The sequence below is a fragment of the Coenobita brevimanus genome, chromosome 104 (assembly GCF_032717465.1).
Source record: "Coenobita brevimanus isolate Jiangsu-jjx chromosome 104, ASM3271746v2, whole genome shotgun sequence".
Lineage (NCBI taxonomy): Eukaryota > Metazoa > Arthropoda > Malacostraca > Decapoda > Coenobitidae > Coenobita > Coenobita brevimanus.
In genome coordinates, this window is record NC_137057.1 from 35594698 (window position 1) to 35616946 (window position 22249).

The window sequence follows — 22249 nt, forward strand, 5'->3', positions numbered from 1 at the left end:
CTGGGGCTAACATGCCGCCTTTTCACTCCCTTCCCAAATTCCTTCCCTTGCTGCACTAACGACTCCTTTCCCTTGGAGCTAGGGATAACTTTGAACACTGAAGCACTCATACTAGTACTTTCTGGCACGATTTCCTCACCCGGCTCATCACACAAATCCCCCAAAGGGTCAAAATCACTATCCATCATCACCACTGACAATTGAGCAAGTTCACGTTCCACTGCAGAGTCACTTAGTCCTTTCCTGCTTCCCTCACGAGTTTTTCTGGGTGTAGAGGTCACGGGGCCCTTTGCAATGGGCGCAGAAGCGGCAGAAATGGCAGGGCGCGAGTGCGACATGTTTTGACCACAGCGGACAAGGAACTAAATGCAGCGGCTTATCTGAGAAGGCAAGGGTTGACAGTGACAATGAGGATGACAGCTGCTAACTTACATGCTAATAAATTATTGGTAGAAAATCTCGGCAATACATAAAGAAATAGGTAGTTCCAGGTGCATGTAAATGTCACTTAGGCTTCTCCCTTCCTTTCTGATATATATTTTTATTACAGAAATAGATTACAAGGCATAATTCAAAGGGGAAATTACCGTGGTAATGTAGTGAATGAATGCATGTGAGGTGTTGTCAGGTGATAATTACCCAATTCCTGGTGTATACCACTATCACTTACCTTATTTTATATATATATATATATATTATTTTGTATAAGTATAGGGCATAGAGCTTATTTCAATGGATGAAATCTGTGGAAAAATCCGGGGGAGATTTGCTTAGTGCAGCGAGGCCGGGGAGGTGAGAGGACAGGGTAATGGAGGGGAGGTAGAGAGGGGAGTCAGGAAGGGGGGAAAATCGCTAAAATGTCAACAATGGATGGGAGTACAGATGAGATTTGGAGTGCTGACTAGTGTTGGACATTGGCAGTACTGATAGATGATACAAGCCACCACTTGAAAGCCTGGGATAATTCAAAATAACACAGAATCACAAAAGTGACGCCCCGCGGTATGATCCATTGCACCCGAGCGTCATGAAAGTGATGCCCGTGGTTAAGGGGTTAAGCGGCATATGTAACACACTTCACACACCATCACAACTAGTCTCACTCATATAAGAAATACCTAGCAACGGCCAACGAGCCATTGCAACAAACAATTCTTCTCATACCGTTATAGTATATCTCTCTTATTACACATCATCATAACATAAAATATACCTTGTGTACACATAGTAATGTAACTACCGCATACCATCACGACATGAAAATCTACCGCATACAACCACAACATACATCTATGTGTCAGTATATCTACATAATTTCCATTATTTTTAAGGAGAAACGTATAATTTAGTTCATAACTTATGAGAAACCAAAAAATGAAGGAGTTCTCTGTGATACTGGCATAAGCAGAGTCGGAAGTGCATCATCTTTAAGCTACTGTCTGCCTTTGTGTTATTAACAGAGCAGGTAATTCATGCTTGACTCCCTGCAAAGGCACTTGGTCCAAAATGCTTATTACATATTGGAGGATTATCAAAGTTGATCTTTTGTTTTCTTCCACTCAGATGAATCTATTTCTGCCGGAGTTCTTCATATCTATGGAAGTGATAAATGGATATTTTGTCTTTTTGCAGATATGATGAGCATACATCAGAGAAAACAGAGAAATAATGATAGAAAGCTAGGATGACCTACTCTGACTGAAAGTCAACCTTGAACTGAGGCCGGTTCGGGACTAAGGACCTGTTGACGTCATGTGTGCAGCTGTTCCCATTTCGTCTGCCAGTGAGTACAGTTACACAGAAAAGTATCGTTACTCAAAGGTCCGATGGATACGAAAAGGATCACTACAATGACTGCTGTCTAGGAAGGGTTTGTACTCATGCGTGGACAATGTATCTGCCAATAAGAAGGTAGTTACCCTATAGCTTGAATTTCTGGGGGCTACAGTCAAATGATAATTATTATACTTGTATAAAAATATTAAATTCATAGTTACATAGATTGCTTGAAGCACTATGAGAATAATGGCAATTACGTAATGGGAGGAGCTGCCATGTAAGACTCAATGGTTGAAATACAACAGCCCAAAGTAGCGGTAATATACTCGTACATCCTAATGACTGTGAATAATGTATATAAATATTATACCCTCGGTGTATAAAACACGACATGTAGGCCCCTGGAAAGACACTTGCAGTAGTCATAAACCTCCTTACTCATTAACCACCACCCATGACTGTGAACGTGATTATAATACGTTCGACAAAGGCTCCCGGCACCACCTCTAAAAATAAACACAACACTCCCATAATCCTGTTTATCATATGAACTGTTTGATCAGGGTTCCCAAGTGCTTCAGAAATTGTTACACTGTGCTTTCAGTGTGCTTCTGTGTCGATATGGATGCCCTGTCATGGTCGTGCCATTTATATCCACACAAGTGTGACAGCCGTGGCTCAGTGGTTTAGAGCGCTCCACTCTGGCCGAAGGGTCGGATGTTCGAGTCCACCCAAATAGGAGAAAAGGGGACACGGAGTAAAACTAAAAAAGAAAAAAACTTTTATATCCATGCATTTATTACACCAAATAACAGGAAATACCTTCCTCATCCCATGCAATACCAAAATTAGTGGATATTAAGGTTTACCAACTTTCCATGGACCCTGCTTATATTTTCATTGCCATCGTCGTGTACCATATTGTTTAGCACTACATCATAAACATACTTTTCTGTGCAAGTGTACACCACCTTTTCCTTACATCATGATAAAAGCTACCCTGGACGTGAAAAACGACCACTATCACTGAGCTATTATGGTTCCTGTGGACAAAAGCAAACATACAGTAATCCTCACACAGACAATAACCATACACATGCAAAACATCAACATCCACCGATAAACACGAACATAAGCATGACCACATGAATACATGCAAACATACAGTTAAAAACGAATACACACATATATACATACATACATACACACATACATACTAACATTAATAGAAATAGGATTCTGTAAGACAAAACGCTAGAAAGGTTAGATTACACACACACACACACACACACACACACACACACACAACAAAAAAAGAATACCGGGAAAAACAGAACAAAAACGCACAAACATGAGGGATGTAACAGTTGTGAAAGATTTGTTTTATATGCCTTATGTATGCTATTCGCTGCAGGCTGTGTGTGTGTGTGTGTGTGTGTGTGTGTGTGTGTGTGAGAGAGAGAGAGAGAGAGAGAGAGAGAGAGAGAGAGAGAGAGAGAGAGAGAGAGATGGAATATTTGTGACTAATTTGTGTATATATACTATAAATTATGTTATGGAAAAGTATAAGTGTATGAGACAATTTAATGACTCGCTCCATAATACCTAAAAGTAACAAAAAAGAAAAATACACTTTCAAATCTCTGACAATAATAAATCCATATGACAGCCTCAAAATCTGCCAATTACAGTTGAACAGAAGGCAATTAAAAACCATATTTGAACAACTGAACAGATGGATGCGCAGGTTAACGATCAGACCAGACTAATTATCAGGACAACAATGACAATGATGACATAAACAATGACAAGAAAAACAATACAAAAACAATAACAATACTTTAACAATGATGATGACAAATAACACGACAAAAATAACAAGGTGAAACAACTATGATAACACATCCAACAAAACAACAATACAAGGAGCAATAAAAACATTCGAAAGACAATGCTTAATAGACAAAAACAATAAAGAAAATTGCAAAAACACCAGTAATAATAACGAAGAGCCATTTATATAAAGAATCACACAATCAGGATAAATAAATAATCAGATAAGTATAACATTTCTTTTCAACTTCGCCATTAATAATGACAATCATTATCCTATTCTACCAATGCTACGATTACTCAATACATGTGTCGTTTTACTGAGGTGGTCATGAATGCAGGCCTGTCCACGTATTATACGATGGAGGTGAAGAGTGAAGACGTGGGCATTCCCAAGGTACCCAGCGTTTGCTAAAACTTGTTTGGTCTGTGAAGAGAGAGAGAGATAGATAGATAGATAGATAGATAGAGATAGAGATAGATAGAGAGAGAGAGAGAGAGAAAGACAAGACTAAAACTGACCTGATTAAAAAATTGTGGTTCTTGATAGGTGGCACAGTCTTCGAGAGAGAGAGAGAGAGAGAGAGAGAGAGAGACAGAGAGAGAGAGAGAGAGAGAGAAAGGGCAAGACTAAAACTGACCTGATTAAAAAGTTGTGGTTCTTGATAGGTAGCACAGTCTTCGAGAGAGAGAGAGAGAGAGAGAGACTCTCGACTTATAGGTGATGATACATAGACAGGCGCCCTTTATTTCTGACCCTGTCCAACCATTTCAGTTTACTAACATATTTCTTACGTTTATTCCTTCTATCTCAAGACGATTTTATTCAGCTCAGAAGTGACTTTTCGAACTGGGGGGAGGGATGATACAGTCCTTAACCCCTTAACCACGGGGCGTCACTTTTGTGACGCTCAGCTACAATGGATCATACCGCGGGGCGTCACTTTTGTGATTCTGTGTTATTTTGAATTATCCCGGGCTCTCAAGTGGTGGCTTGTATCATCTATCAGTACTGCCAATGTCCAACACTAGTCAGCACTCCAAATCTCATCTGTACTCCCATCCATTGTTGACATTTTAGTTATTTTACCCCCTTCGTGACTCCCCTCCCTACCTGCCCTCCATTACCCTCTCCTCTCACCTCCCACGCCGCGCTGCGCAACGGAAATTTCCCCCTTCTTTTTCTACAGATTTCATCCATTGAAATAAGCCCTATGCCCTATATTTTTACCCAATAATATATACCAAAAAAAAACAGGTAAGTGAAAGTGTTATACTCCAGAAATTGGCTAATTATCACCTGACAACACCTCACGTGCATTCATTCGCTACATTACCACGGTAATTTCCCCTTTGATTTATGCCTTGTAATCGATGTCTGAAATAAAAATATATATCAGAAAGGAAGGGAGAATCCTAATTGACATTTACATTCACCTGGAACAACCTATTTCTTTATTTATTGCCGAGATTTTCTACCTATAAAAAATTAGCCTGTAAGTTAACAGCAGTAAGCCTAAAGTGTCATTGTCAACCCTTCCCTTCTCAGATAATTTACCCCCTTCGTGACTCCCCTCACTACCTGCCCTCCATTACCCTCTCCTCTCACCTCCCACACTGCGCTGTGCTATGGAAATTTCCCCCTTCTTTTTCCACAGATTTCATCCATTGAAATAAGCCCTATGCCCTATATTTTTACCCAATAATATATACCAAAAAAAAAAACAGGTAAGTGATAGTGTTATACTCCAGAAATTGGCTAATTATCACCTGACAACACCTCACGTGCATTCATTCGCTACATTACCACGGTAATATCCCCTTTGATTTATGCCTTGTAATCGATGTCTGTAATAAAAATATATATCAGAAAGGAAGGGAGATTCCTAATTGATATTTACATTCACCTGGAACTACCTATTTCTTTATTTATTGCCGAGATTTTCTACCTATAAAAAATTAGCCTGTAAGTTAGCAGCAGTCAGCCTAAAGTGTCATTGTCAACCCTTCCCTTCTCAGATAAACCACGGCATTTAGTTCCTTGTCCTCCACTGCAGAGACAACATGTCGCACTCGCGCCCCGCCATTCCTGCCACTTCTGCGCCCATTGCAAAGGGCCCCGTGACCTCTACGCCAAAGAAAAGTGTTGAGGCAAGCAGGAAAGGCCTCAGTGACTCTGCAGTGGCACGAGAACTTGCAGAATTGTCCATGATAATAATGGACAGTGACTCTGACGATTCGGGTGAATCGTGTGATGAGCCGGGTGAGGTTATCGCGCCAGAAACAGCGACAGCAAGTGCTTCTACCAGTGAATTAGTGTCTAGCTCCAAGGGAAAGGAGCCTTTAGTGCAGGAAGGACAAGAATTTGGGAAGGGAGTGAAAAGACGGCGTGTTAGCCCCAGAACAATGCCCCCACGTGACCCAGCCCGCCATGAGTCACGAGTGCATTCACCTCCCCGTTCCCCAAGCCCCGCTTTACTCATCTCGTCATCATCGTCGGCTGAGTTATCTCCGGAGTCCTCGTCGTCGGAGTCACCACCAGCATCAACAGTGAAGGCCGGCCGTAGAGGTAGAGGTAGATCTAAGAGAGTGAAAAGTAGTGTAGCTAGTAGGGTAAGGGCTGCTAGTGCTGTACGGCAACCTAGGGTCAGTGAGAGTGACCTTGACAGAGATGAGCCTCCATCTCAGCCAACCTCCACCACCACCACCACCACCAGCCCTCCACCGCCACGACAGGGAATCCTGGACGCCTTCGCGTGGATGGAAGGGTCAGATTTTGTCCCCGAAAACCTGGTTTTCGATGAGAGCTCGTCAGGAGTTCAGCCTGCCTTCACTATGGACGAAAATGCTGAGTGTGTCGACTACCTTTTGGCCTTCCTAGATGACGAAGTCATGCAGCACATATGTGATGAGACCAACAGGTACGAATCACAACGTGCTGCTAGTGGTACAGGTGCAGCCAAGATGCAACAGTGGACCATGCTGGGAGTGCAGGAGCTGTATGTATTCTTTGCCCTCATGCTTCTTATGCCACACTCCAAGAAGCATGAGTTGGAAGAATACTGGTCCATGGACCCCTTACTACCCTCACCGACCTTCAATAAGTACATGGCCAGAGATCGCTTCCGGAACATCATGGGAAACCTGCACTTTGCCGATAATGATGTACCTTCCCAAACCGACCCACTCTGGAAGATCCGGGAGATTCTGAACAGAATGAAGGATAAGTTCATGTCATTCTTCCACCCATTTCAGAAGGTTGTCATTGATGAATCCTTGGTTTTGTTCAGAGGACGTCTTCGGTTTGTTCAGTACATTCCAAGCAAACGCCATCGCTTTGGAATTAAGTTCTTTGTACTGTGCGACTGTAAGACAGGGTACATCCTTGACTTCGTCATATATTCAGCCAGCACTGTCGATCTGGATAAAACTCACCCCCTTGGCTTCTCAGGCTGTTTAGTGAAAGTGCTCCTAGAAAAGTATTTTGGTGGGAATCATGTGCTGTATACAGACAACTACTATACAGCACCGAAACTTGCCAAATACCTTTCTGAGCACGGCATTGGCTCCTGCGGCACTGTGAAAAGTAATCATGCCAACTTCCCCAAATTCCCAGAGGCGGGAAACTCGCAGCGAGGAGACGTGCACCTACACAAGTGTGAGAAGATGCTGGCAATACGGTGGCATGACAAGAGAGTCATGCACATGCTCACCACCGTACATAAGGGGGAGATGAGAGACAGTGGGAAGGTCGACCGTAGGACAGGCGAACCTGTGATGAAACCTGATGCTGTGTTGGACTATAATATCAACATGCGGCTGGTGGACAAGTCCGACATGATGATTGGTGAGATCGACTGCCTCAGGAAGAATACTAGGTGGTACAGGAAAGTTTTTCTGCATCTCATAGATATGACGATGCTGAACGCCTTCATCCTGTACAAGATGAAGGTAAAGCCACCCAAGTCCTTCTCCCTGAGGTTGTTCGCCAGGACTTGTGTCCAGCAGCTGCTGGAAAAATATGGTAAGGTGCAAGCAGCAACTCCAAGGCGCCATCCAGTTACACTTCCCGACCGACTTGAGCAGAGGGCGTATATGGATCGGCACAGACTTGAGCTAATGCCTGCCACAGGGAAAAGGAAGGCTGCGATTCGCAGGTGTCAGGTATGTGCGCATACCACACGCTGCACACCTGAGCATAAACGCACCTCTTGGCAGTGCGCTGAATGTCAGGTTCCCCTCTGTGTAACCTGCTTCTTCAATTATCACAGCCAGAAGCAGTTCTAACAGTGCAAGTGTGGAAGCAGAATTATTTGGAAATAATGTGTAAATAATGTGTAAATAGCAGGTGAAAGCAATGGATGTTCAGTTCATATGATTGAACAGTGTATTATAGTTTTATCTTACTGAAAGTGACAGTGAATAACATATTGTAAGCAAAATAGAAGGGTAAATATTGAAAATAGAATAGAAAATGTAAATAGTAATGTAAGTAATTAGTAATATAAGAATATGAGTACAAATAATTTATGTTATAACAGTGAGAGTGAATCCGTGGCTCTCTACGTATTTTACTGACTGAAAAATTGAATGACTTCAGTGACAATAAAATAATACGGCTGAAGGAAACTTATGGAGAAAGACTCCAGATATATATAAGTGTGATATAGTAATAGGTATATAAAGTGTGAGGGGTTTTATGAATAATAAATGACAGAGTGCCTAGAGCGAACTAGCGCAAGTGCGGCGATCAGACGCGCTCGTAATTTCCATTGCTTTCACAGTGTTTTTTTTTTTTAGTATGGATCCCAAACTACTTGAAAATGGTAGAATAGTGTTTATAGTGTTTGTATCTGGCTGTGGTAATCATATTACGGGTTGTCGGGAAGTGTAAAGTGGAGACTTAGTTACCCTACTTCAGAGGTCTCCACAAGTCCTACGGAAACTGACGAAGGCTCAACAATCATTCCAGGAGAAAGCTGAAGGTATGTGCAATAAGCATAGTTAATTTTATTATTCTAGGACTAATAACTGATTTTTGGCAAATATTTTTTGAGAGTGTGTCGGAGCCCAAATAACCCCGCGGGACACGCAAGTCATTGGTAAACAAGCCCGCGTTGTAGGGGTTAAGAAACCCCTTCAGTACAGTGCACCAAAATTACTCCTAAGATGACTTTAAAAATCGGCTGGCCGCATCAGGAAATAAACAAAGAATTACGCCGTTCGAATCTTGGTGGAATTAACCCCCTGTATCCGTGTGCTGTATTTTGCTATACTCGTTTTATTCCAACTTGGCATAAAATTGCTATATCTCCATCTTCATTGTCGTGTTATAACAACAAATCATCACTTGAATACTGTGCTAGACATGAAGGGCTATGGGAATGATATACAACCGTAGCGTCATAGCATTGCCATTTTCTGCCACTGAGCTACGCGAAATATGCTGGAAAAAACATGAAAATCTGGGCAAAGATGAGTATATCATCAGTATATTTTATTCGTGCTCCTGTGAGGTGATTTTACTCCCTATTAAGTAACGACCCCCTCCCACTACACACCACCTACCCTTATGTACTATTTCACCTTCTGGCTTGCAAATTAGGCTTATATAACACATGCTTATACTCGTATCTAAATAAGACTAGCATCTCCAGCACCTTTCTATTCCTGTTCTTCTTCTACTCTGTTCACTTTAACTTGGCCTCAATTGCCATCTCTCCAAACTGATTACTGAGATGTAGCCAGAGATAAACATGCCTGTTACGAATGAGTGTTAAGGAAAGGATATATTGCCGTGGCATTGTCTGTTTCTGCCACTGAGGTACGTCCAATACTGCACTCTGCACTGAAGCCTTTTGCATAAAAATTATCACCTTAGACATACCCTCTTCATGATTATCATCTTTAACTTAAATCTATTTTATAGGTAAGATTTTGTGGGTCCACCTGCTGGTAGTGCTGACCCATGTAGGGTCCAAGTTGGGTGAGGACAATGGTGTTGTATGGCCCGGAGCCTTGGTCGGCGTGGGAGGCGAGGTAATGGTGTTAGAAGATGTAGTCTCCTTGTGCTACGACCTTGAGCCTCTGGCAGCCTTGGCCATCACCCTGCCCCACTTCACACACCAGCTGGAGGAGATGCAGACCCTTCTGTCAGCCATCGTGGAGAAACATGACCGAGATACGTTTTGGTACCTTCTATACATACCCATTTAATGGAAACTTGAATATGTTAGGATGAGATTATTCTACCTAAATGACACTTTCCCCAACCAAACACCAGTAGGTCGTTCACGTGTGAAGCCTGGTCTCTTGGATCTTTGGGGGGGGGGGCGGAATTCTGGGTGACCTTATTGGTGCGGCAACTACTCGTGGCCTCTCTGAATTCAAATCAAATCTTTCTGAATCGGCTGAAGCTCTTAAGTCCCAAAACAGAGAGTTCTACAGGTTCAACTCTTTATGTCGCAGGAGATCACGTCACACCTAGATGATGTAACATACATTCATCAACTTCTTGGACACCTTACAGAATCAAATTTCAAAAATTAATATGGTATCAAACTACACCTGGACAACCTAAACTCTCTCTAGAATCTCTTGTCTCCGTCACTACCCTCGTTCGTATTCTTCTTGATGCTGTCGGTGGTCGTGTCACTGTGGACCTAGTACCTATTTCTGATCTTCATTCTGTATTGGAATGGGCTCTCTCTACTTTGAATTACCTCCAATGCTTTCCATCTCTTCTTTAGAGTTCTTCACCCAGTACTGGAAGCTACCTTCCTCACTAGTGAAATTGTTCACATCCCTCTCCGTCCTTCTGTCACTTTCGATCTCTTCTACGTCATTCCTTTCCCTTACACCTTCAATAATTCCGTGTTACAAGCCTCTGTTTCCTCTGAATATTTCCTTCTATCTCACGATCATGTCTCCATTGCTTTCACATCCTCTAGCTGTCTCAGCTAGTGTGCCTCTCTTACACTTACTTCTCGACTTTGTGCTGCCTAACTTTTGGCCATCTTCCCTAGTAGCAAATCCGCTTTGGCTCATAATCTTCCCATACTATCCGTCTGTTTCTTTGTTCCGGCCCCCAAACTCCCATTGCACCATGCTCATCTTGATCATGTCCAATACTTCTTTTTCAGTGTCCCACTCTCTTTTAGCATTAGTTGTCCTGGAACTCCTGTTCGTTCTGTGCTTACCAGTGGTTTATATAAGGCTCCTGACTATTGTGTTGTTAAGTCAGAGTCTGTGATTACCCATGTTACACGTCAGCACTATGCATTTCGCTCCCACAAATATGAAACTTTTCGACCCATCATTGTGACATCCAGTCTCCCTTCAGACACTCACATTCAAACACGTATGTTAGACTTCTGAAATCAGAGTGATTTTGTCATGCATCAGTTTCATTGGCCTTCAGTCGTTCATGGGTACATCCTGTTTTCGTGTTTACCCCTGTGGCTGGTTCTTTTATCGGATTCCTGGTTACTATTTGCGCAGTCCATTGCTGTGTCAGGCGAATGGAGAGCAGACTACATGAGATAAGGTTGGCCACAGGTATGATACTACCACCAAGGGACTTTGAAACTGGCCGTGATTTGTGACACTTCATGTGGCTACTGAAGATGGAAGGAACATAACTTAGTTAATTGTGAGACAATTGTGAAGAGAATAGGTTAATAATATATGATGATAAAGGATATCAAGTGAAACAGTAACAAAGGAAAAACTAAATAATAAGATAATAACATAGAAAACCAAATGTTGTGATGATAAATGGTAGCTAAATGATATAATGATAAATGGAAAGTTGACGTAATGATAAAGGAAAGAACCGGAATTATAGGAAAAGACCCAGAGTGTGATGTTAAAATGTCTGAAATCATGACAACATCTACTTAACAGTGTGAACATTCCCGACTGTTATATCATTACTGTCCTTGGTCAGGCTGAACTGGACAATATTTCTCTGATAATGTTGATGCAGAAAGGACTTCAATAATGCAGTGATGTAATTTTAAGACTGCTAAGTATCCTTCAATTCATGTACCATATATATATATATATTACGTGTCTGACCCAAGTCCCAGTAGTCCTCCTTGGGGCCCAGTAGTCCTCCTACATCTCCACATGTCACACTTTGGCGCCAACACCCACCTCGTACAGGACTGGTGGACTGGTAATAGCGGGGGTACATTTATGACATGCCTGCAGGTCATCTGGTAGATCAGAAAAGTCTTCTTTTTAAGAAATTCAAATCCTTTGTTTCCTGTCCCAGCCGGGATTCGTACCTGGGTCCATTAGCACTGCAGGCCGCCTCTCTACCTACTCTGCCGCCGCCTCCCCCATGTACTTATATACTCATCATTATCATTATTAATATCTCTTATATGGTATATATATTATTTAGTTTCCCTAGGTCTTCTACAAATAGTGACTACGAATACCAATTTAACCATCACACTGTTGAATGTGGCATGTATTGTACATATTCTATTACCTTACTTTTACTGGATCCAACTGTTTACGTACCAGCATTATATTTTTTCTATTATTATGATCTTTTATAAAGACCCTTAACGTAACTAGACGCCTTACCTAAGTATTTCCCCTTTGTGTATGGAGACAACTTCTGTTTGTCAGGGCGAGTTGTTACCATGATTTAATATTTCCCTTCAGACTAAACTCTAAAACTAGTATCGCTATATCTTCTCATATAATTATCTAATAGTGTGTAAAGCCTATGTCACTGTATCTTGGTATATATCTAGTAGTGTGTAGGGTCTAAGTGCCAATATGAGCGTTCGCGCGAAGAGGAAAATCTGCCAGACACCGCCAGAAATCATGTCTCGTTTTCGTTTCAGCGGGCTAAGGGGGTCTTAGTTAAATTTTAGAGTTATTCTTCTGATCGATAATTACGATATTGGTTAAGCAAATAGCTTTAAAAAAAAAATGTAAATAACTCTTACTTATGCTAGTTGACCCAAAATATCGCCGATAAAATAATATATTTGTACATTCTTCCCTAAGAAGATTAGTACAATATTTGCCAAAAAGATAGTTTTTGGACTGTAAGAAGTAAAAAAGGCATATGAATACTGACATTTGCACAAAAAATGACACATATGGTTTATCTATAGTTTAATATTTATTAGACTCTAAAATTTTAAGGCGTACCGAAGCTTAGCGCTGCCAGACGTACAAAGTAGGCACAGGTGATGAGCAGATCAGCCAGTGAAGACAGACGGCTGTTTCGGTTTCCTCGGAAAACTTGTTTTACCGGAGGCAGCATATAAATATCGACATGTTTTTTTTAAAGTGAAATGAGTTTTATTCTTACTCACAGGGAGTTTAATTTGTTAGTATAAATTATAACTAATTTCTGTTAATGGATAAAGATATACATATATAGTTCTATGCATGCATAAACCAAGCTGCAACTGCTGAGGAATATTTTTTTATAATCACTTTTGTTCATGCTGCATTGACACAATACTGTTTAAAAGAAAAGAAATAGAATATTCATGTATTTTTACAACAAGTAAGATGCATGAAAAAAGGCATTCAATTATTGTGCGACATGCGATTTTTTTTTCCATCTGAAAAATTTAAATATTGGTTTCATCTGGCATTTCTCCAATCGTGCGAACGCTCCTATTCTGGCTTTGATATACAGGTGTCACTTTCAAAAACTGCTAACGACGTGCCTACAATCCAGTGCCGGCCGGCGTTCTCCTCTGCAGCCTCAGTGTGGGGGCTGGTGTGCCAAGAGCAAGAATTGTGATCAGTTTGACCAAATAAACACCCCGATTCCAGCGAGCATTCCCTCTGCTGGAGAGTAGTGTACTTTTTCTGAACACTACCGGGTGGCCTGGCTGCGCGGAAGAGGGTCGCCGGGTTGCAAGGGAAATGCGCCTTTGTTGCCTGGACATTGCCCCAGGTAAATCAGCCCCTCCGTCGTCTCTTTGTGAGGTGGATTTCACCGCCTCACTCTCTCCTCCTGGGGTGGTGGTGTCGGGCTCACCTCGCCACACGGGAATTTCAATAATAATAATAATAATAATAATAATAATAACAACCATCCATCCATCCATCCATCCATCATCCAATCCTATGTTTCCCCATGAGGAGCTTGGGAGCCCGGGGCTGGGCAAGTTGGTCCTGACATTTAGGATGAGAGTGACCAGCCTCACTCATTCCTGAGTGGCATTACGTGAGCAGTAAACCCCAACCGGGGGGAGGCAGTGGCTCAATCTGTAGAGAGGTTGTCTGCAGTACTACCAGATCCAGGTTCAAATCCCCACTGGGGCAGGGAACAGTATAAGGATTTGAATTTCCTGAAATCAGACTTTACTGATCTACCAGAAGACCCGCCGCCATGTAAAAATACCCCCGCTAATACCAATACACCAGTCCTGTATGAGACAACCCTAGCATGTATTCAATATGGACGGTGGATCTTAGCGCCAAAGTGGTGACATGTAAAGGTGCATGGTTTGTAGGAGGACTACTGGGCCTTGAGAGCAGGCTGTGAAGTCTGTGCCCAGAGTCGGACAAAAAAAAAAAAAAAAAAAAAATCACCCCTTGGATATAAACCTTCACCGGCTCAATCCGATTGGAGTGCCGTAATTACCCACTAAATCACCAGCCGCCAAAATTTGGTTATATGGTTACCACGCAGCGCAGTAATTGGTTTTCTGGTGTACAGGAAGCCATTTGGCTTGTCACTCAGTGTAGCGTCACCCACAGGCAGAAGGAAAAGGAAAGAATGAAGGAAAGAAAGACAGAAGAGGGAGCGTAAATTGACCAGTAGGCAGAAGGACGAGGAAAGAATGAAGGAAAGAAAGACAGAAGGGGATGGAAGGAAAGAAGGGTGAAGGAGAGGAAAGAGCAGACACCCGAGAGCAGCACTACATCGAGTGAGTGGATGGTGAGCGCCCCACCTATCACACAGTAATATTAACATTAATAATAATAACAATAATAATAATGCCACCAATATCATCATCATTTAACCTAATTTCATACTAGTTCCTACCGCGTCATAATAGGATACAGCACACGCCCGTCAAGGTAAAATAATCACTCCAGTTTTGCCGCTGCCTCGACGACGGCTGAGTAATTCACTTATCAATAATTATGCATTTTGTGGCAGCGGGCCCATCAGCCGCCATGTAGGGCTTGTTGAATAATGTTGGTGTGGTTGACCCAGTAATTACCTGAGATTAATTAAATTCTGATAGAATTTTTCGTCCTTAGGAAATAATTATTGGGAAGAGAAATGAATGGATGGTTGTTTGTTTATTTTTTTATTCTAGATGCTTCTTTATATAGGTTTTATTTCTATCACACAGAACTCAAGAATAATCATCTAGTGGTTTACTAATTTCTGAAAGGCACTAAATAAGTTATTCAAAATTACTTACTGGTGGTGGTGTGTGTGTGTGTGTGTGTGTTTTGACAATATTTACAGAAAACACAGCTCTCATTAAGTCTTCAGTGTCTTTCATAAGTTTAAATTCACTTTCCCCATTTCTAGAACATGTTAAACAGAAGAAACATTCAAAATTTGCGCGCTGTTAGTGCTCATGCAGCGCATTCTCGTCCAATCTAGCGACTGTTGTGGCATTCAAACGCCAGAACTGGGCTTCGCCAAGACTGACGGTCCAGATTATTTATAGTAAGGATGACTGACGCTCAGGAACGTCTGACGACTGAACGTCGTCTTTGGACCGGCTAAGTTCTGGGTTTTTATAGTACGGCCCTAAGGAGTTGATAAATAATGTAATGTGGCTGGTGGTCATGACTGTGGTTGCTAGTGTGGCAAAAATAAAACGGTAAAAAAATTAGAGGTCATTGTGGTGAAGGGGTTAGTGAAATAATAATAATAATAATAATAATAAATACTATTATTATTATTATTATTATTATTAGTTATCTACTTACCGACACTTATTGTGTACCCACAGTAAGGAAGCTGCACTATAACTTTATGGAACTGATTGTCTTTGTTAGCATGGGTACGTTTTGGATTTGTCTCAGTAACTGGCTAACTATATGCTTGACTGTAACCATATTCCTTTCAGATAATGAGAGGGATCACAGCCATATTTCTGTAAAGTTACGCCTTTAGAGCTTTGTGTGTGTGTGTGTGTGTGTGTGTGTGTGTGTGTTACAAAGAAAACACTGAGCAAATTCGAATTCGGTACTTTCCCCTAGGCTAAATGGCAAAATATTCAGCTAAAACTCTCAGTAAACGTTTTTATCATAGGATTTTTAACCAAACAGTTGTATATCAATTAGTTTCTGAGATATTTCAGTTTCGAATATGCAGTTTTTGCAACAAAAATGAGTAATGACCTTAAAAAATAGGTCAAGATTATTTATATTTGGCACAAGTACTTGAGTTACCCTTGGCCACCTTCCTGTATATCATTAAGATCTAAGAGAAAAAAAATGCAAAGAGATATAATAATAATACATACCGAATCATCATCATCTTCATCATCATCATCATTTGACAGAGTATGGCACCGGGCCATATTGTCTAAGATGTCACACTATGGCCTTGCATCACTAATTTGTTCTTACCTTCAAATTGAAAAATACGGGTCATGGTAGAAGGAATTTATTCTCATTTTCACTCCAGAATTGCTGGCGTACCTCAGGGATCAGTTTTGGCGCCAGCCCTCTTTCTCATTCATATAAATGACCTCCTATCTGCCACTCACAACCACATACACTCTTGTGCTGATGACTCGACCCTTCATAGTTCTTTCGCATTTAGTACCTCCTTTACACAATTTGATATTATAAATTCCCAAATAAACACAGGAATTACCCCTTTTAAAATTAATCAATGGGGAAAAAAAAATCAGGTCTCACTTAGTGCTCAGAAAACTAAATACATTAAATTCTCCAACAGAAAGAATCCCTCAGACTCTCATATTTCAAATGATGTCAGTACTCCCATATCCACTACAATTGATATCCAAGGTGTTACTCTAAACCCCAACCTAAGCTGGACAGCTTGTGTTAAATCCCTTGCTAAAAATGCTTCTAAAAAATTGGAATTTCTGTACAGAGTTCGTGAGTTCTTCACTGATGAGCAGATGGCCACAATATACTAAAGTCATGTGCGTTCTCAGATCGAATACTGTTCACCAGTGTGGAGTGGATGTGGAACGGTTGCATTAAGGCAGTAGGACAAAATTCAAAATAAAGCCATTAGATTAATCATTAATCCTGCCATTACGCAGGACCTTCCTCCATTACCAGTACGTAGAGATGTTGCTTCCTCAGCATTAGTTTATCGATAATTTTACCCTAAGTGCTCTGACGAACTGGCTTAAATTGTGCCTCCGCTTCACAGTTTCTCCCGAAATACTCGGGCAGCTGGGAGCGCCCGTGAACTCACACTCTTTCCCCCGCAATGCAGAATCTCTGCTTATCAAAATTCATTTATCCCCAGAACTACTACTCTCTGCAGTTCACTTCCTGGGAGTTGTTTCCCACAAGCATTTAAACCATTTCAATTTAAATCCAGTTGTTATAAATATTTTATGAATCGAGGATGCCTTTAGGCATATGGACTTATTTTTTTATTTCCTTTATTTTTCTTTGCGCCAGTCATTATCTTAAATATAAAAATCATCATCATCATCATCATCATCATCATCATCATCACCATCATTATCATCATCATCAGGACCTCCTTTCCCACTCTAGGGCAGGGTGGGGAGTAGCAATGTCCATAGAGCCCAAATTTGCCCAGTCCAATGGGCCACGCTTCCATTCGCCCACCATTCAAGCCCCCGGAATCGTGGCTCTATCTGATACGCCAAAAACATTCACCACTACTGTAGCTTCACAAAAACGTATCCAACAGAGTCAGTCCGGATGCTGTCACGTTAAAAAGGGGTGCCAAATCCCTGATTATGCACTTCTCCTCACAATATTCATGCAGCCAGCTTGATCTCTTGTCAGTCCCCTAGCCTCACCGATTTCCAAACTTCTCTTCCTCACACACTTATCCACCATATCCCTCCATCTTCTCCTTGGCCTACCTCACCTCCTCCCTCCTTCAAATTCGCTCAGATATACCTTTTTTACCACTCTGTCCTTATCCATTCTCTCCATATGATCATACCATCTCAGTACACTCTCTTCGATTCTACATTTACTCTCCGTGCACGACCCACAGACATCAACAAAACTCTGCACTAGTCTACCAAGTTCTTGTCCGGTATTTGCAAGTAGTACTGCATCATCAGCATACAACAAATTTGAGATATTCCTTCCATCACCATTCATTACCAACGCCATCCCTCTCTCCATTACTCGCGTTTTACTTCTCTCATCACCCCATCTATCTATCTATCTATCTATATCTATCTATCTATCTATCTATCTATCTATCTATCTATATATATATATATATATATATATATATATATATATATATATATATATATATATATATATATATACATTGAACAACCATGGGGACATCACACAACCTTGTCGCACGCCCACACCGATCGTGAACCATTCACTTAGATGTCCATTAACCCTTACACATGCTTCACTTCCTTCACAAAAACTCTTGACGGCACCTAGCATCTTACCATCTACATCGAACGCCGGCGAAACTTTCCACAGTCCTACTCTCTATACCTTGTTGTATGCTTTTTCCAGATCCATGAATGCCACAAACACCTTATAGTTCTTCTCACAAGCCTTCTTCACTATGTCTCAATGCAAATATTTGATCCACACATCCTCTGCCACTCCTAAAGCAACCTTGTTCATCACTCATTAGGACCTCGCTTACTTTATAATAATTCTTCCACATACCTCCCTACTACACTCAGTAAACTTACGCCACAATAATTCTTGCACTCACTTCGCCCATCATTATTTTTGTACAAGGGTACAAACACTGAAATGGTTGAAAGAAATATTATCAGAATGACTGAAAGCAGTACTAAACTATATCTATCTATTACAAGACGCCTGAATCCCGTACGGGGTGGCCGCAAAAAAATCGCCTCCACGTCACCCTGTCCCACGCCATTTCACTGCCCTGCTCCCGACTCACATCCCCCTCTCTCATATACCTCTCCACTCCATCCCTCCATCTCATCCACGGCCTCTCCTCTCTCTCCCCCCCTCCACCTCACACATATTCACTCTCCTCGTCAGTCTCTCACCCTCCATCCTCTCTACATGGCCAAAACACCTCAGTGTGTTCCTCCTAACGCTTCCTATCACATCCACATCCACACCACAACGCTCCTTTATATCCTCATTTGTCAGCCTGTCTCCCCATGTGACTCCACAGGCTCCTCTTAAATAACTCATTTTCACTGTTGTCGCTCTTGACTTGTGTCCTTCCAACAACGTCCAAGCTTCACTTTCCATACGTTAGAGTTGGTATCACAATACTGTCATGTAGTAACTTTTTCACTTCCATGCTCACTTCCCTGTTTCTTATCACTGCTCTCAAGGAACCAGCAACCTCTCTTCCTTGTTGCACTTCCTTTCAAGCACTTCACTCTCCAAACTTCCATTCTTTCTCATCACACTCCCCCCGTACTTAAACGTACTCACATTTTCCATTTCCTCACCATCCAACCTCACTGTACATTCACTGACTTTACCCCTCTCAAGGACCATCACCTTACTCTTCCCTATATTCACCTTTAGATTCCGTTTCTTACACACTCTTGCAAACTCATCCACCAAGCCTTGCAGCTCCCCTTCGTCTTCACCTAACAACACAGTATCATCTGCAAACAACAGTACAAGGAGTTTCCAAACACTACCCTCTCTCGTTAGGGCTGCTCCAACATCCACTGCCCTACCTTGTATCTCTTTTATTACCCCATCCACGTACAGATTGATCAACCATGGAGACATGACACATCCCTGTTTCAACCCAACCTTCAAAGAGAAAAATTCACTCAGTTCACCATCCATACGCACTGCAGCCTTAGCACCATCATACATACTCTTCACAGTATTCAACAACTTCCCAGCTACTCCATGTATTCTTAATACTTTCCACAATCCTTGTCTATCCACCCTGTCACATGCTTTCTCCAAATCCATGAAGGCCGCATACAACTTCTTTCCCTTCTCTAGAAACTTTTCCACTAAAGATCTAAGAATGAATATCTGATCTACACAACCGCTTCCCTTGCTAAAGCCTCCCTGTTCTTCTCCAATTAATTCCTCTGTTATTTCCTTAACTCTGTCAATAAGTATCCTACCATACACTTTTCCTATTACACTAAGAAGACAAATGACCCTATGATTACCATACACATCTTTTTCCTCTTTTCCTTAGTACAGGGGAATAATTATACTTGACTTCCAGTCCTCCATGATTCTACCTTCCCCCCAGGCCAATCTGCACATCTTCCACATCCATTCTACTACTATCTCTCCCCCATGCTTCAGCATTTCACCACACACTCCATCAATTCCTGGGGCTTTCCCCCAATTTGACTTTCTTCATTGCTTCCACGACTTCTATCCTACTGATTTCTTCCTCTCTTCTCACCTCCCTTCTTCTCCCAGCCATTCCTTAGCCACTTATATTCGCATTACTTCTAATTTCTATGTTCAACAATTCCTTAAAGTGTTCTCTCCATCTGCTAAGTTTTTCTCCCTTCTCCAGTAGTAATCTACCATTTTTATCTTTCACTCCCCCTAATAACTTCACTGCCACCCTGTCTTACTCTCTTCACATCTTTCCAGAATATTTTCTTACAGTCCCTCCACTCAAGTTCCTTCCAAATTCCTCGTCCACTCTCTTCTTACTCTCTCTTACTAATCTTTCCACCTCTCTCTTCCTTTCTACAAATAACTCTCTCTTCCGCCTCTCAACTTCTTCCACGCCCCTGTTTCTCATCCTTTCATTGTATGTTTTCTTCTTTTGTGCCATAGCCTGTCTCACCTCTTCATTCCACCATGCTGTTCCTTGCACCCCCTTCCGTCTTCTCTTCACCCCACACATCACATCACATGCTGCACATATTTCTTATGTGAATATCTTGGACACACCTTCCACGCCCCCCATCTCCTCCAATTCATATTTACCCAATCGTTTCTCCACTTCTTTCTTATATTCTGCCTTTTTCTCATCCTCTTGTAACCTTTCCACTCTCCTTGCAAACTACTCCTTCCTCCCGTCCTTCCCTTCTTCTATTTCTCCATCTTACTTGGATCTTGATTCTGGCCACCACCAAGTAGTGGTCAAAAAGTCCACTCCCCCAACCTCTACAAGCTCTTGCATCCATTACACTTCTTCGCATCCTGTCATCCACACACACATAATCAATCACTGCCTTCCTTTCATTCAGCTCACCACCCACCCTTCTCATCACTCGCCAAGTATACCTGTGAATCGTTTTGTGCCCGAAGAGGGTACTGGCTATCACCAACCCCCTCCCGGCACAAATGTCCACTAACGCACTGCCATTCTCATCTATCTCAGCAGGCACACCCCACTCACCAACTATTCCATCCACCTTCTCATTCCTTACTTTACCATTACTATCACCAATCAAAAACACTCTCTCATTCCTTCCAAACTTGTCCATGCACACTTCCACGTTTGTCCAGAACTCTTCTCTCACTCTGCTTACACGACCTTGGGTTGGCGCATACACGCACACAGTCGCCCACATTTGTAGTCCAATTTTCAATCTTACAAATTCATGGATATTAATTTTTTAATCAGGATCATTTTAGTATTTTTACCAACCATTACACTTACAAAGAAGTATGTTTTAGCTAGTGACTAATACATTCTCTCATTTTCTTTATACAATCAGTGCCATAAAGAGAAGTTTTTAATTGCTTCCATGAATTATGCTCATGTACTTAGTCCATAACAATGCCGCTTATAAATGCAATTTATTGCTACTTTGATTATGATGATGATGATGATGATGATGATGATGATTTTGGGGGGTGGGGATGTTCGCATTTCCCTTATTTTCATTACTTATTATTAACATAAGGCTTATTAATCCATTTTCCCAAACACCAAATTGCTGTAGCAGTGGACAATGGAAACCATTTCTTCAGGAGGTGGAAGAGGAGGAGGAAGAGGAGGAAGAAGTTGTAAGAGACGGCAATGACACAGTCAAGGGAATCATTACACAAAACTTTTAAGGCTAAGTATGATACTACTAATTTCTCTCACTCAGGTATCGTAGTCTCCTGCTGTAGAATGGTGCAGTTCAGTTTTGCTGTGCCTGTTGCCTGAAAAATTACGAAATATATTTACAAAATACCGTTAGCTAACAGGTCATATCTATACTCTGTTCTCTTTAACCTGGCACAAATTGCCATCTTTCCACCTTCAGTGGTGGGCTAAAGCAAGATATATAGCACTTTAATATAATTTTAGTCACGAGGAAGTACTATGGAAAAGATGCAGGGACATAATACTGACTTTATTCTGCTGCGGAGCTGAGGGAAATAAACTGTGAAAGGACAAAACTCTTTGTCACGTTGAAGTGAAAGGACTATAGAGTATTCCTGACCGTACATAGAACACTTACTGTGCTTGAGCGTGTGAGTGGATGCTCCAGGAAGAAACTGAGCCTTAGGCAAGACTTAC